Below are 15721 nucleotides of genomic sequence, written 5' to 3'. Positions count from 1 at the left end.
CACACACAACAAGAGGTGGCAATGTATTAATTAATTGCATTTAATAAATGAGCTCATTATCACACATGACTGTACAAATGCATTGTCCAACAGGTGTTGAAATAATGGGATTAAAAGGGGAGATCCCATCAGAAAGACAAAAACAATAGCAAACACAAATAGCACTTTTGGAATCTGATTTTAGTCAACACATAAGGGAAGGGTGCACCGGTCCTGGAAATACTGCAATACCAGGTCAATGCGTGGAGTGGACAGAGCAAGCTCTATTTCCATCTCCCTGTTCTAAAAATCCATTTAATATATGGTCCCCAGATAGGGGACGTATCAGATATTAAACTGATAAGAACAGATACTACACTTGATCTTAGCCAAAAGGCCGAGAAGCGATAACCCGAGCGGCCCTTGCCTTGCCCGAGCCTGTCCCATACTGCTGTTCACCCCTTGCAGCGATTGATTCAGCCTACTCCTAGGCAATTCCATGGGGCCCTGCAGGCTCACACACATTTACAGCTACTAAGCGGGAGGTGAATAAAGGCCGGAGAGGAAGCTACACAGGATTTGCTTCTTTTGCTTGCACCACAATGCAGTGCTGAAAGAGGAGGAATCTACATAAAAACGCCTTCCTGGCAACGCCCAAATGCCCTCCTGCCATGCAGATAAACACTGGCAGCGGCAGCAAGTGCATGCCCACAGCCACCCCTTGTTCCTTCACACCTTGTATCAGCTTTAATCCAGTCCAGTCCGGTGCTGCCTGCTGAGCAGCACTGACCAACACTGCCTGGGCCCAGGCTTTTATCTCTGAGGCAGGCCCCATTATGATGTCAGAAAGCTGGCTCTGGAATCCTGAGGGCTCCACTATGACACGTGCAAAGTTCCGTCTGAACTTTATATAAGACGGTGCGGCTCAGTCAGTCACTCAGTGTTGCCTGAGAGGGCAACACTGCAACAGCCGGCCGCCAGGCTGTCTTTTTTTTGCACATTTATTTGCCTCCAGGAGGCCACAAGAGGGAGACAAGGGACTGCAAAATGGAAAATAAGCATCCACCAACTTTACAGACAACTTCTCTTTGCTCCTACAACCTCCATCCTTGCACAGTTTGTTATTCTTCTAGGTAACATAGTAACAAATCCAAATTGCTGCTCTCTTTGTAGGCAAGCAAGGCTTTGTTGCAACTGCAATTCTTACTTCTTCTTGAAATGTAGGGACGACAGTACATTCCATCACATCCATGTAGTGTACACAGGTAGGTCCATTGTGGCGGGCAGGCAGGCAGGCAGGCAGGCAGGCGGGCAGGCAGGCGGGCGGGCGGGCGGGCGGGCGGCTTTAATGGCTGTTTGCTGTTCCCCTACTCCACTCCGCTATTTGACTGTGGTGCTGCATCAATCAGTGGCTGGCTCAGGTGCAGCTCTTTAACCTACCTAGGAGGGAGGGCGGAGAGAAGACAAGGAAGGTGAATGAGCTGTTCCAATGTGAAATGCCGGAAACACAGAAACACAGAAGACACACACACAACAAGAGGTGGCAATGTATTAATTAATTGCATTTAATAAATGAGCTCATTATCACACATGACTGTACAAATGCATTGTCCAACAGGTGTTGAAATAATGGGATTAAAAGGGGAGATCCCATCAGAAAGACAAAAACAATAGCAAACACAAATAGCACTTTTGGAATCTGATTTTAGTCAACACATAAGGGAAGGGTGCACCGGTCCTGGAAATACTGCAATACCAGGTCAATGCGTGGAGTGGACAGAGCAAGCTCTATTTCCATCTCCCTGTTCTAAAAATCCATTTAATATATGGTCCCCAGATAGGGGACGTATCAGATATTAAACTGATAAGAACAGATTTTTTTTTTTTTTTTTTTTTTTAAAACCATTTCAGTTAGTTATAAGCAACTTATAATGTTTCTCAAAACTTGAAAATCAAATCCACGTTGCTTCAAACTTATCATCATTCTGGTTTGTTCTTTATTTTTTCTTCAATTTACATAAACAATCACAAAAAAAAACAGAACAATATTACCTACATCGTATCAGGAATTTCCATTTTTTGAACTTCCATATCCCCTCTGAATCTAGGCCACCACCACGCTGTCTATCCCACAAATACATGACGTAAAGTCTAGACAAAATCATCCTAATACACTCATTTACAGGCACTAATTTCCTTTTAAACACTAACAAGTTTCTCACATCCCACAAACTTTCCATCACACATGCCATAATTAACCACATAATTCTATCTTTCATACGACTACTTGCACCCATTCCAAACATTGCTACTTTCCAATTAACAAATTTTACCCCCGCTAGTTCTTTACACAAACCACCCACCCCTTTCCATACTTCATACGAATAGTCACAATCCCACAACATATGTCTCACACTCTCACTTGCTCCACATCCATTCCTCGGGCAAACCTCAGACCTAATAAGATCCCTTCTTTTCTGCACTTGCCTAACAGGTAGGATATTATGCAGCGACATCCATACAATATCACGCTGTCTGTTTGACATACCACTCACCTTCAATTTACTCCATACACTCTGCACTTCATTAGACCTCAAACCTGCAATTTCACATGGAATTTCATTCGCACGTATTCTCTTCATCACCGCATTCTTATTTTTAAACTCACTCATTGGCACAGCAAGCAAGTCATTTTTCCTCACAAAAACCTCAATCCTCATATACCACACTGGACACTTGAAAGCCACAGGCACACTTGCATCTCTCTTTACCCAATTCAGACCATACAACATCCAACCAGCCAAGTATCTAATCATGAAACCAGTCTTATTATTCCTCTGCACTAACACAGACACCACTTTGATATAATTCAAAGCCAAAAATACCTCAACATTTGGAAAATCCAAACCACCATTCACACACATCTTATACACATACTCTCTCTTCAATTTTTCCATTCTACTCCCCCAAAAAAATGTAAAAATCATCTTTTCCGTCTTCTTAATTTTGTGAGTAGCAAAAGGGAAAACAACTGCACAAAAAAGTAAAATTGGTAACACAACAGATTTAACTATCAAAATTTTTCCCGTCAGTGTCAAACTTCTCAGTCTCCAAAAGTTCAGTTTTCGTTCTATTCTCATACCACATTCATCCCAACTTTCATTCCCTCTCAAATCCTCATTAAATTGCACACCCAATATTTTAATAGCACCCATCTCACAATTAACCCCATCCATTCTCACACTCCTATCACCAAAACACTTAAAGCTACATTTACCCCAATTCACTTTAAACGCAGACGCACTACAAAACAACCTCAACAACAATCTCGCTCTATTTATCTCCGCCTCTCTTTCACTAACAATCACCACATCGTCCATATAACCCAATACTTTCAGAAACTTACCATTACTCCCAGGAATTAATAACCCCCTCATAAATTTTTCCCTTCTAACCATACACAACAACACTTCAATCACACTAATGAACAGGACAGGGGACATAGGACAACCCTGCCTGACACCTGACCTTATCCCCACTTTTCCACTCAGAAACCCATTTACGAGAAACTCACTTGTTACGTTCCCATACAAACCTTTCACTGCATACACAAACTTTCTCGGAAAACCCATTTTACACAGCACACTAAACATAAACTCATGCGACACCCTATCAAATGCCTTTTCAAAATCCACAGATAGGACCATACATTTCTGCTTTCTATCCATACAGTCCCCAATCATATCCCTTAGTAACAACAAATTATCAGTCATACTTCTACCAGGCACTGCACACACTTGATCTTCATTCACCACTTCAGCAACAACCTCACGCATCCTATTGGCCAATACTTTACTAAAACACTTATAGTCAGAATCCAACAAAGTAATTGGCCTCCAATTTGCCAAATTTTTCTTCTCACCTTTTTTATATATCAGCACAACCACACCTTCTTTCATAGATTTGCTCAACACACCATGCTTCCACATATACTGACATACCTCAAGCAAATCCCCACCAATTATATCCCACATCCTCACATATAATTCAATTGGGATCCCATCCTTCCCAGGTGTTTTATTTTTACTTGCACTCATCACCACATTTCTCACTTCATCCATGGTAATATCACCACACAGAGACTCACAATCTTCCTCTCCAAGTTTATTTTCCAACCCATTCAAAACCTCATTCATCAAATCCTTATCATACCACTTCTCTCCATACAACTGGGTATAAAAACCTTCAACTTCACTCATCACATCCTTTCCAGAAACACACTCACCCCTATCATTCAATAATTCATCCATATCATCCTTTTTACCACATATTTTTTTGAAAAAAAATCTTGTACATTTTTCATCTTTGTCTAAGTTTTCAACTTTTGATCTATATATAATTTTTTTCCCTTTTTCCTCTAATAAAAGCCTACTTTCATTCCTTGCGTCCCTCATCAAATCACTGACATCCACACCAAGCTCGCCAAGTTTTCTCAACCATTCTATTCTAACATTCAACTCATTATATTGGTTTCTTAGCATAGCTGCTTTTTTATAGCCCCATTTTTTAAAGAATCTTTTACATTCATTCTTCATCCAATCCCACCACTCCAACACATTCCCAAAAGATTCCTGCCGCGATTTCCATCCTTTATACGCATATATAAAAGCCTTCACAATTCTTTCATCCTCTAATAAACTTACATTTAACTTCCATACCCCTGCACCACGCACTAAACGAACATCCCCTTCAAAAGTTGCACACATACACACATGGTCAGAAAAGGTCACATCGCGCTGCCGCAAACTCATGCACCCCACATTTTTTGAGAAAAGCACCCGATCTATCCTTGATGTTACCCCTCCTCTATCAGACCTATAAGTGTCGGGTGGTGGCTTTCCCAAATGAACCTCAGCAGCATCTATAAAAGAAAAATCTTTGATTAATTGGTACAACTTTTTACCAGATACATCCATTTTTTCCCCTTCCGTCACACAGTTAAAGTCCCCAACCCAAATCGTAGGAATTCTCCCTGGCAAAAAAAAGGACAACTTCTCTAGGAGCTCTAACCTCTCTTCTTTTTTTGTTGCTCCATATATATTAATTACCCTTACCCTCCACCCTCTGACATTTATCTCTGCCAAAATACACCTCCCCACTTCCACCACAATATAACTTTCTAATTTTAAATTCCTATTCCCTAGCAATATTCCTACCCCATCATTTTTATTTATAGAAGAACCAGACCATATACATTGGCCATATGGCCATTCCTGTTCTGGCACAGGTTCCCTAATACCGCATTCTTGCAAACAATATACATCAGCTCCTAAATTTTTTAAAAAATCCAGAACTGCAGCCCTCCTGGGCTTAGATTGAATCAGTCGTACATTTAAGGATACGACATCAAATGTAGGTTTGGATGCCATATTTTAATTTTCATAGCCAGATAACCGCAGGTTGTCCATTTGCACTTCAGCCTTTGCCTTCTGGAGGCTGGCAACCTAATGTGAAGAAACTGGTCCCTTGATCTTCTAGAAAAGGCTCATCAAACGAAATCACTGATGAGGGGTATTCCTCCTCCCTTCCAGGGGTTACAGGGGGTGACGCGGCCAGCCTGGCTCTCTTAGCCCCCATATCCAGAATTTCGTCTGCAGGTCGGGTGCCTACAGTGGTAAAATCCCCTTGACCTCCAACTCCTTCCAGAAACACTTCATCCAGACTCCAAGAAACAGGAGGAGTCACGGGGACGTCGCCCTCAATTTCTCCCTCACCCTGTAGCCCAGTCTGGGCATCGGATGGGTGAGGAAGATCCTCCTCGACCGGGGCTACCTCCATGCCTGCCCCTTCCTCCACACGTACTTCTACTGGAGATGTGCTTAAAGAAGCCAGATAGTCAGCGGGTACCTCCTCGCCCAACCGTCCAGTTCTCGCTATCATCTCAGCCACTTGGCTCCTGGCTGCCTCTGCATATGACTTCTTCCGCAGAGGGCAGTCTTTGAATGTATGCCCTTCCACCTCGCAGAGATTACAAACAATGCGGTTGACACATTCTTTTGCTTTGTGACCCTCCTGGTTACATCTGGAACACTTCCCTGAATTTTGACATCCTTCCCTTGTGTGGCCAAAAACTTTACAATTCCTGCAGAAGGGAGGACACCTGGGAAAAAACAGATATCCCCTGTCTCTTCCAATGGAGAAGTTCGATGGAGGGAAATGGAAGCCTCCTGGTTCCTCAATATCTTGCCGAAACCGGACCCGAAATTTGTATTTCCCATTCCAGATCATTTCAGTGTTCAAGATTTTATTCTCAAACTTAACATATGCACAATGTCTAGACAGGAATGCCGTGATATCTTGCAAAGGTACATGTGCATTGTAGAGAAAAACAACCAGGAAGACTTCTCCTTCATCATACAGCAGGATAAAAGTAAGTCCTCCAAGCTCAGGATTGTTCACATTTTGCATCAAATTGTAATGGAAAGTATGGCAGGCAGGTAAATCCGTCAATATCAAGGTAAAATGACCAACCTTATGCTCCTGAAGACAAAGGATTTTCTTCCGCTCCACTTTCAGAATTCCAAACAAGATGTTGTTCACCAGGTGTCGTAGGTCCAGGGTCTTCTCTGATCCAACATCAACTTCGATCCGAATGCCGTACTTGACCCGGGTTTCCCCGGCCTTAGCGTGACGTACAATAACGCCCATGTCGATCGCCTTCCTGCCACTGGCTGTCTCCCTATAGCAACAAGCAGCTTAAGCCCCAAAGGGCGATGCTGCAGGGCCGAGAGTTCAGCACTGGACGCCTCTGGTTAGCCACTTGAGCTTAGCCAAAAGGCCGAGAAGCGATAACCCGAGCGGCCCTTGCCTTGCCCGAGCCTGTCCCATACTGCTGTTCACCCCTTGCAGCGATTGATTCAGCCTACTCCTAGGCAATTCCATGGGGCCCTGCAGGCTCACACACATTTACAGCTACTAAGCGGGAGGTGAATAAAGGCCGGAGAGGAAGCTACACAGGATTTGCTTCTTTTGCTTGCACCACAATGCAGTGCTGAAAGAGGAGGAATCTACATAAAAACGCCTTCCTGGCAACGCCCAAATGCCCTCCTGCCATGCAGATAAACACTGGCAGCGGCAGCAAGTGCATGCCCACAGCCACCCCTTGTTCCTTCACACCTTGTATCAGCTTTAATCCAGTCCAGTCCGGTGCTGCCTGCTGAGCAGCACTGACCAACACTGCCTGGGCCCAGGCTTTTATCTCTGAGGCAGGCCCCATTATGATGTCAGAAAGCTGGCTCTGGAATCCTGAGGGCTCCACTATGACACGTGCAAAGTTCCGTCTGAACTTTATATAAGACGGTGCGGCTCAGTCAGTCACTCAGTGTTGCCTGAGAGGGCAACACTGCAACAGCCGGCCGCCAGGCTGTCTTTTTTTTGCACATTTATTTGCCTCCAGGAGGCCACAAGAGGGAGACAAGGGACTGCAAAATGGAAAATAAGCATCCACCAACTTTACAGACAACTTCTCTTTGCTCCTACAACCTCCATCCTTGCACAGTTTGTTATTCTTCTAGGTAACATAGTAACAAATCCAAATTGCTGCTCTCTTTGTAGGCAAGCAAGGCTTTGTTGCAACTGCAATTCTTACTTCTTCTTGAAATGTAGGGACGACAGTACATTCCATCACATCCATGTAGTGTACACAGGTAGGTCCATTGTGGCGGGCAGGCAGGCAGGCAGGCAGGCAGGCGGGCGGGCGGGCGGGCGGGCGGCTTTAATGGCTGTTTGCTGTTCCCCTACTCCACTCCGCTATTTGACTGTGGTGCTGCATCAATCAGTGGCTGGCTCAGGTGCAGCTCTTTAACCTACCTAGGAGGGAGGGCGGAGAGAAGACAAGGAAGGTGAATGAGCTGTTCCAATGTGAAATGCCGGAAACACAGAAACACAGAAGACACACACACAACAAGAGGTGGCAATGTATTAATTAATTGCATTTAATAAATGAGCTCATTATCACACATGACTGTACAAATGCATTGTCCAACAGGTGTTGAAATAATGGGATTAAAAGGGGAGATCCCATCAGAAAGACAAAAACAATAGCAAACACAAATAGCACTTTTGGAATCTGATTTTAGTCAACACATAAGGGAAGGGTGCACCGGTCCTGGAAATACTGCAATACCAGGTCAATGCGTGGAGTGGACAGAGCAAGCTCTATTTCCATCTCCCTGTTCTAAAAATCCATTTAATATATGGTCCCCAGATAGGGGACGTATCAGATATTAAACTGATAAGAACAGATACTACACTTGATCTTAGCCAAAAGGCCGAGAAGCGATAACCCGAGCGGCCCTTGCCTTGCCCGAGCCTGTCCCATACTGCTGTTCACCCCTTGCAGCGATTGATTCAGCCTACTCCTAGGCAATTCCATGGGGCCCTGCAGGCTCACACACATTTACAGCTACTAAGCGGGAGGTGAATAAAGGCCGGAGAGGAAGCTACACAGGATTTGCTTCTTTTGCTTGCACCACAATGCAGTGCTGAAAGAGGAGGAATCTACATAAAAACGCCTTCCTGGCAACGCCCAAATGCCCTCCTGCCATGCAGATAAACACTGGCAGCGGCAGCAAGTGCATGCCCACAGCCACCCCTTGTTCCTTCACACCTTGTATCAGCTTTAATCCAGTCCAGTCCGGTGCTGCCTGCTGAGCAGCACTGACCAACACTGCCTGGGCCCAGGCTTTTATCTCTGAGGCAGGCCCCATTATGATGTCAGAAAGCTGGCTCTGGAATCCTGAGGGCTCCACTATGACACGTGCAAAGTTCCGTCTGAACTTTATATAAGACGGTGCGGCTCAGTCAGTCACTCAGTGTTGCCTGAGAGGGCAACACTGCAACAGCCGGCCGCCAGGCTGTCTTTTTTTTGCACATTTATTTGCCTCCAGGAGGCCACAAGAGGGAGACAAGGGACTGCAAAATGGAAAATAAGCATCCACCAACTTTACAGACAACTTCTCTTTGCTCCTACAACCTCCATCCTTGCACAGTTTGTTATTCTTCTAGGTAACATAGTAACAAATCCAAATTGCTGCTCTCTTTGTAGGCAAGCAAGGCTTTGTTGCAACTGCAATTCTTACTTCTTCTTGAAATGTAGGGACGACAGTACATTCCATCACATCCATGTAGTGTACACAGGTAGGTCCATTGTGGCGGGCAGGCAGGCAGGCAGGCAGGCAGGCGGGCGGGCGGGCGGCTTTAATGGCTGTTTGCTGTTCCCCTACTCCACTCCGCTATTTGACTGTGGTGCTGCATCAATCAGTGGCTGGCTCAGGTGCAGCTCTTTAACCTACCTAGGAGGGAGGGCGGAGAGAAGACAAGGAAGGTGAATGAGCTGTTCCAATGTGAAATGCCGGAAACACAGAAACACAGAAGACACACACACAACAAGAGGTGGCAATGTATTAATTAATTGCATTTAATAAATGAGCTCATTATCACACATGACTGTACAAATGCATTGTCCAACAGGTGTTGAAATAATGGGATTAAAAGGGGAGATCCCATCAGAAAGACAAAAACAATAGCAAACACAAATAGCACTTTTGGAATCTGATTTTAGTCAACACATAAGGGAAGGGTGCACCGGTCCTGGAAATACTGCAATACCAGGTCAATGCGTGGAGTGGACAGAGCAAGCTCTATTTCCATCTCCCTGTTCTAAAAATCCATTTAATATATGGTCCCCAGATAGGGGACGTATCAGATATTAAACTGATAAGAACAGATACTACACTTGATCTTAGCCAAAAGGCCGAGAAGCGATAACCCGAGCGGCCCTTGCCTTGCCCGAGCCTGTCCCATACTGCTGTTCACCCCTTGCAGCGATTGATTCAGCCTACTCCTAGGCAATTCCATGGGGCCCTGCAGGCTCACACACATTTACAGCTACTAAGCGGGAGGTGAATAAAGGCCGGAGAGGAAGCTACACAGGATTTGCTTCTTTTGCTTGCACCACAATGCAGTGCTGAAAGAGGAGGAATCTACATAAAAACGCCTTCCTGGCAACGCCCAAATGCCCTCCTGCCATGCAGATAAACACTGGCAGCGGCAGCAAGTGCATGCCCACAGCCACCCCTTGTTCCTTCACACCTTGTATCAGCTTTAATCCAGTCCAGTCCGGTGCTGCCTGCTGAGCAGCACTGACCAACACTGCCTGGGCCCAGGCTTTTATCTCTGAGGCAGGCCCCATTATGATGTCAGAAAGCTGGCTCTGGAATCCTGAGGGCTCCACTATGACACGTGCAAAGTTCCGTCTGAACTTTATATAAGACGGTGCGGCTCAGTCAGTCACTCAGTGTTGCCTGAGAGGGCAACACTGCAACAGCCGGCCGCCAGGCTGTCTTTTTTTTGCACATTTATTTGCCTCCAGGAGGCCACAAGAGGGAGACAAGGGACTGCAAAATGGAAAATAAGCATCCACCAACTTTACAGACAACTTCTCTTTGCTCCTACAACCTCCATCCTTGCACAGTTTGTTATTCTTCTAGGTAACATAGTAACAAATCCAAATTGCTGCTCTCTTTGTAGGCAAGCAAGGCTTTGTTGCAACTGCAATTCTTACTTCTTCTTGAAATGTAGGGACGACAGTACATTCCATCACATCCATGTAGTGTACACAGGTAGGTCCATTGTGGCGGGCAGGCAGGCAGGCAGGCAGGCAGGCGGGCGGGCGGGCGGGCGGGCGGGCGGGCGGCTTTAATGGCTGTTTGCTGTTCCCCTACTCCACTCCGCTATTTGACTGTGGTGCTGCATCAATCAGTGGCTGGCTCAGGTGCAGCTCTTTAACCTACCTAGGAGGGAGGGCGGAGAGAAGACAAGGAAGGTGAATGAGCTGTTCCAATGTGAAATGCCGGAAACACAGAAACACAGAAGACACACACACAACAAGAGGTGGCAATGTATTAATTAATTGCATTTAATAAATGAGCTCATTATCACACATGACTGTACAAATGCATTGTCCAACAGGTGTTGAAATAATGGGATTAAAAGGGGAGATCCCATCAGAAAGACAAAAACAATAGCAAACACAAATAGCACTTTTGGAATCTGATTTTAGTCAACACATAAGGGAAGGGTGCACCGGTCCTGGAAATACTGCAATACCAGGTCAATGCGTGGAGTGGACAGAGCAAGCTCTATTTCCATCTCCCTGTTCTAAAAATCCATTTAATATATGGTCCCCAGATAGGGGACGTATCAGATATTAAACTGATAAGAACAGATACTACACTTGATCTTAGCCAAAAGGCCGAGAAGCGATAACCCGAGCGGCCCTTGCCTTGCCCGAGCCTGTCCCATACTGCTGTTCACCCCTTGCAGCGATTGATTCAGCCTACTCCTAGGCAATTCCATGGGGCCCTGCAGGCTCACACACATTTACAGCTACTAAGCGGGAGGTGAATAAAGGCCGGAGAGGAAGCTACACAGGATTTGCTTCTTTTGCTTGCACCACAATGCAGTGCTGAAAGAGGAGGAATCTACATAAAAACGCCTTCCTGGCAACGCCCAAATGCCCTCCTGCCATGCAGATAAACACTGGCAGCGGCAGCAAGTGCATGCCCACAGCCACCCCTTGTTCCTTCACACCTTGTATCAGCTTTAATCCAGTCCAGTCCGGTGCTGCCTGCTGAGCAGCACTGACCAACACTGCCTGGGCCCAGGCTTTTATCTCTGAGGCAGGCCCCATTATGATGTCAGAAAGCTGGCTCTGGAATCCTGAGGGCTCCACTATGACACGTGCAAAGTTCCGTCTGAACTTTATATAAGACGGTGCGGCTCAGTCAGTCACTCAGTGTTGCCTGAGAGGGCAACACTGCAACAGCCGGCCGCCAGGCTGTCTTTTTTTTGCACATTTATTTGCCTCCAGGAGGCCACAAGAGGGAGACAAGGGACTGCAAAATGGAAAATAAGCATCCACCAACTTTACAGACAACTTCTCTTTGCTCCTACAACCTCCATCCTTGCACAGTTTGTTATTCTTCTAGGTAACATAGTAACAAATCCAAATTGCTGCTCTCTTTGTAGGCAAGCAAGGCTTTGTTGCAACTGCAATTCTTACTTCTTCTTGAAATGTAGGGACGACAGTACATTCCATCACATCCATGTAGTGTACACAGGTAGGTCCATTGTGGCGGGCAGGCAGGCAGGCAGGCAGGCAGGCGGGCGGGCGGGCGGGCGGGCGGCTTTAATGGCTGTTTGCTGTTCCCCTACTCCACTCCGCTATTTGACTGTGGTGCTGCATCAATCAGTGGCTGGCTCAGGTGCAGCTCTTTAACCTACCTAGGAGGGAGGGCGGAGAGAAGACAAGGAAGGTGAATGAGCTGTTCCAATGTGAAATGCCGGAAACACAGAAACACAGAAGACACACACACAACAAGAGGTGGCAATGTATTAATTAATTGCATTTAATAAATGAGCTCATTATCACACATGACTGTACAAATGCATTGTCCAACAGGTGTTGAAATAATGGGATTAAAAGGGGAGATCCCATCAGAAAGACAAAAACAATAGCAAACACAAATAGCACTTTTGGAATCTGATTTTAGTCAACACATAAGGGAAGGGTGCACCGGTCCTGGAAATACTGCAATACCAGGTCAATGCGTGGAGTGGACAGAGCAAGCTCTATTTCCATCTCCCTGTTCTAAAAATCCATTTAATATATGGTCCCCAGATAGGGGACGTATCAGATATTAAACTGATAAGAACAGATTTTTTTTTTTATTGAAAGCCCGAGTCGTGCTTTCTATCACCCAAGTGCATAAAAAGTGCAGAGGTGCCACACAAAAAGTGCACAAGGATGCGGTCTATCGCAGCCCTTCTCTTAAAAGAGAGAGGCCCCGCATAACCATTCCCTGACCCTCCAAACCATAGGCCTAGAGGATCAAGGATCGATGGTCCCCCCTCGCCGAAGCTTAGGGAGACCCAAACACACTCCTAGGCTTCTACCTGGGCTGCCACCCCAGTGTCCACCTAGGAGCCTGCATCCTAGTTGCACCTCCCCTCCGAAGAAGGGAGGCCGGGTTGCAGGGGAAAAAGGAACCAGAAGGCCACACATTTTCCCCCTAGACCTCAGGAGGGTCCCAAAAGGGCACCGCATCCCAAAATCCTTGTGACAAACGTGACAAACACACAGTGAAAAACAAAATTAAATAAGTGGATGTGCGCTGTGATACAGCCTGGACATCCGCCAGGTATAAAAAAATTCCTCATCTCCCAGCCAGAAGGCCGGGAGAATAAAGGTGTGTGCTCATATAGCGTGAAAGAGAGTGCGTGCAAGTGTGCCTTCACTCAGTGGGATCCCACCCCCAGTGAGTTAGGGCACCCCAGGGTCACCAGCCCTGGGGCACATAGCAACTCGGGCTTCCAAACTACCCGGCCTAATGACCTCGATCCGGCGGTCGCCTGGTCACCTACAAATGGTACCTTTAAACCAAATGCGTACACCAGAGCGATGACCGTTGTGATTCCCTGCCCTCACCTCGGCGTTCTGTCATCCCCCTACGATGGCCCACGTACCACCGGCAGGGATGATTACTAACCTCAGCTTGAGCAGGTACTACACTTGATCTTAGCCAAAAGGCCGAGAAGCGATAACCCGAGCGGCCCTTGCCTTGCCCGAGCCTGTCCCATACTGCTGTTCACCCCTTGCAGCGATTGATTCAGCCTACTCCTAGGCAATTCCATGGGGCCCTGCAGGCTCACACACATTTACAGCTACTAAGCGGGAGGTGAATAAAGGCCGGAGAGGAAGCTACACAGGATTTGCTTCTTTTGCTTGCACCACAATGCAGTGCTGAAAGAGGAGGAATCTACATAAAAACGCCTTCCTGGCAACGCCCAAATGCCCTCCTGCCATGCAGATAAACACTGGCAGCGGCAGCAAGTGCATGCCCACAGCCACCCCTTGTTCCTTCACACCTTGTATCAGCTTTAATCCAGTCCAGTCCGGTGCTGCCTGCTGAGCAGCACTGACCAACACTGCCTGGGCCCAGGCTTTTATCTCTGAGGCAGGCCCCATTATGATGTCAGAAAGCTGGCTCTGGAATCCTGAGGGCTCCACTATGACACGTGCAAAGTTCCGTCTGAACTTTATATAAGACGGTGCGGCTCAGTCAGTCACTCAGTGTTGCCTGAGAGGGCAACACTGCAACAGCCGGCCGCCAGGCTGTCTTTTTTTTGCACATTTATTTGCCTCCAGGAGGCCACAAGAGGGAGACAAGGGACTGCAAAATGGAAAATAAGCATCCACCAACTTTACAGACAACTTCTCTTTGCTCCTACAACCTCCATCCTTGCACAGTTTGTTATTCTTCTAGGTAACATAGTAACAAATCCAAATTGCTGCTCTCTTTGTAGGCAAGCAAGGCTTTGTTGCAACTGCAATTCTTACTTCTTCTTGAAATGTAGGGACGACAGTACATTCCATCACATCCATGTAGTGTACACAGGTAGGTCCATTGTGGCGGGCAGGCAGGCAGGCAGGCAGGCGGGCGGGCGGGCGGGCGGGCGGGCGGCTTTAATGGCTGTTTGCTGTTCCCCTACTCCACTCCGCTATTTGACTGTGGTGCTGCATCAATCAGTGGCTGGCTCAGGTGCAGCTCTTTAACCTACCTAGGAGGGAGGGCGGAGAGAAGACAAGGAAGGTGAATGAGCTGTTCCAATGTGAAATGCCGGAAACACAGAAACACAGAAGACACACACACAACAAGAGGTGGCAATGTATTAATTAATTGCATTTAATAAATGAGCTCATTATCACACATGACTGTACAAATGCATTGTCCAACAGGTGTTGAAATAATGGGATTAAAAGGGGAGATCCCATCAGAAAGACAAAAACAATAGCAAACACAAATAGCACTTTTGGAATCTGATTTTAGTCAACACATAAGGGAAGGGTGCACCGGTCCTGGAAATACTGCAATACCAGGTCAATGCGTGGAGTGGACAGAGCAAGCTCTATTTCCATCTCCCTGTTCTAAAAATCCATTTAATATATGGTCCCCAGATAGGGGACGTATCAGATATTAAACTGATAAGAACAGATACTACACTTGATCTTAGCCAAAAGGCCGAGAAGCGATAACCCGAGCGGCCCTTGCCTTGCCCGAGCCTGTCCCATACTGCTGTTCACCCCTTGCAGCGATTGATTCAGCCTACTCCTAGGCAATTCCATGGGGCCCTGCAGGCTCACACACATTTACAGCTACTAAGCGGGAGGTGAATAAAGGCCGGAGAGGAAGCTACACAGGATTTGCTTCTTTTGCTTGCACCACAATGCAGTGCTGAAAGAGGAGGAATCTACATAAAAACGCCTTCCTGGCAACGCCCAAATGCCCTCCTGCCATGCAGATAAACACTGGCAGCGGCAGCAAGTGCATGCCCACAGCCACCCCTTGTTCCTTCACACCTTGTATCAGCTTTAATCCAGTCCAGTCCGGTGCTGCCTGCTGAGCAGCACTGACCAACACTGCCTGGGCCCAGGCTTTTATCTCTGAGGCAGGCCCCATTATGATGTCAGAAAGCTGGCTCTGGAATCCTGAGGGCTCCACTATGACACGTGCAAAGTTCCGTCTGAACTTTATATAAGACGGTGCGGCTCAGTCAGTCACTCAGTGTTGCCTGAGAGGGCAACACTGCAACAGCCGGCCGCCAGGCTGTCTTTTTTTTG

The 15721-nt window shown here is 46.6% G+C and overlaps 6 non-coding genes and 2 pseudogenes across 6 annotated transcripts; all 8 read right to left on the bottom strand.

Moving 5' to 3' along the window:
- Window positions 1–197: 197 nt before the first annotated feature.
- On the bottom strand, window positions 198–388 carry LOC142688205 (U2 spliceosomal RNA). Its single transcript, XR_012857355.1, has one exon. It is a non-coding gene; the product is annotated as a U2 spliceosomal RNA (small nuclear RNA).
- A 1313-nt stretch (window positions 389–1701) lies between these two features.
- LOC142688363 (U2 spliceosomal RNA) lies at window positions 1702–1885 on the bottom strand. Its single transcript, XR_012857487.1, has one exon. It is a non-coding gene; the product is annotated as a U2 spliceosomal RNA (small nuclear RNA).
- A 6245-nt stretch (window positions 1886–8130) lies between these two features.
- On the bottom strand, window positions 8131–8321 carry LOC142688204 (U2 spliceosomal RNA). Its single transcript, XR_012857354.1, has one exon. It is a non-coding gene; the product is annotated as a U2 spliceosomal RNA (small nuclear RNA).
- Window positions 8322–9614: 1293 nt separating this feature from the next.
- On the bottom strand, window positions 9615–9805 carry LOC142688203 (U2 spliceosomal RNA). The gene has a single exon (XR_012857353.1). It is a non-coding gene; the product is annotated as a U2 spliceosomal RNA (small nuclear RNA).
- Window positions 9806–11114: 1309 nt separating this feature from the next.
- On the bottom strand, window positions 11115–11305 carry LOC142688202 (U2 spliceosomal RNA). Its single transcript, XR_012857352.1, has one exon. It is a non-coding gene; the product is annotated as a U2 spliceosomal RNA (small nuclear RNA).
- A 1301-nt stretch (window positions 11306–12606) lies between these two features.
- LOC142688364 (U2 spliceosomal RNA) lies at window positions 12607–12782 on the bottom strand (annotated as a pseudogene).
- A 790-nt stretch (window positions 12783–13572) lies between these two features.
- LOC142688412 (U2 spliceosomal RNA) lies at window positions 13573–13642 on the bottom strand (annotated as a pseudogene).
- A 1301-nt stretch (window positions 13643–14943) lies between these two features.
- Window positions 14944–15134, bottom strand: LOC142688201 (U2 spliceosomal RNA). The gene has a single exon (XR_012857351.1). It is a non-coding gene; the product is annotated as a U2 spliceosomal RNA (small nuclear RNA).
- Window positions 15135–15721: the final 587 nt, after the last annotated feature.

This window comes from Rhinoderma darwinii, assembly GCF_050947455.1.
Source record: "Rhinoderma darwinii isolate aRhiDar2 chromosome 5 unlocalized genomic scaffold, aRhiDar2.hap1 SUPER_5_unloc_25, whole genome shotgun sequence".
Classification (NCBI taxonomy): domain Eukaryota; kingdom Metazoa; phylum Chordata; class Amphibia; order Anura; family Rhinodermatidae; genus Rhinoderma; species Rhinoderma darwinii.
The sequence above is the reverse complement of the archived record's forward strand: the minus strand, read 5'-3'. Positions and strand labels throughout refer to the sequence as shown.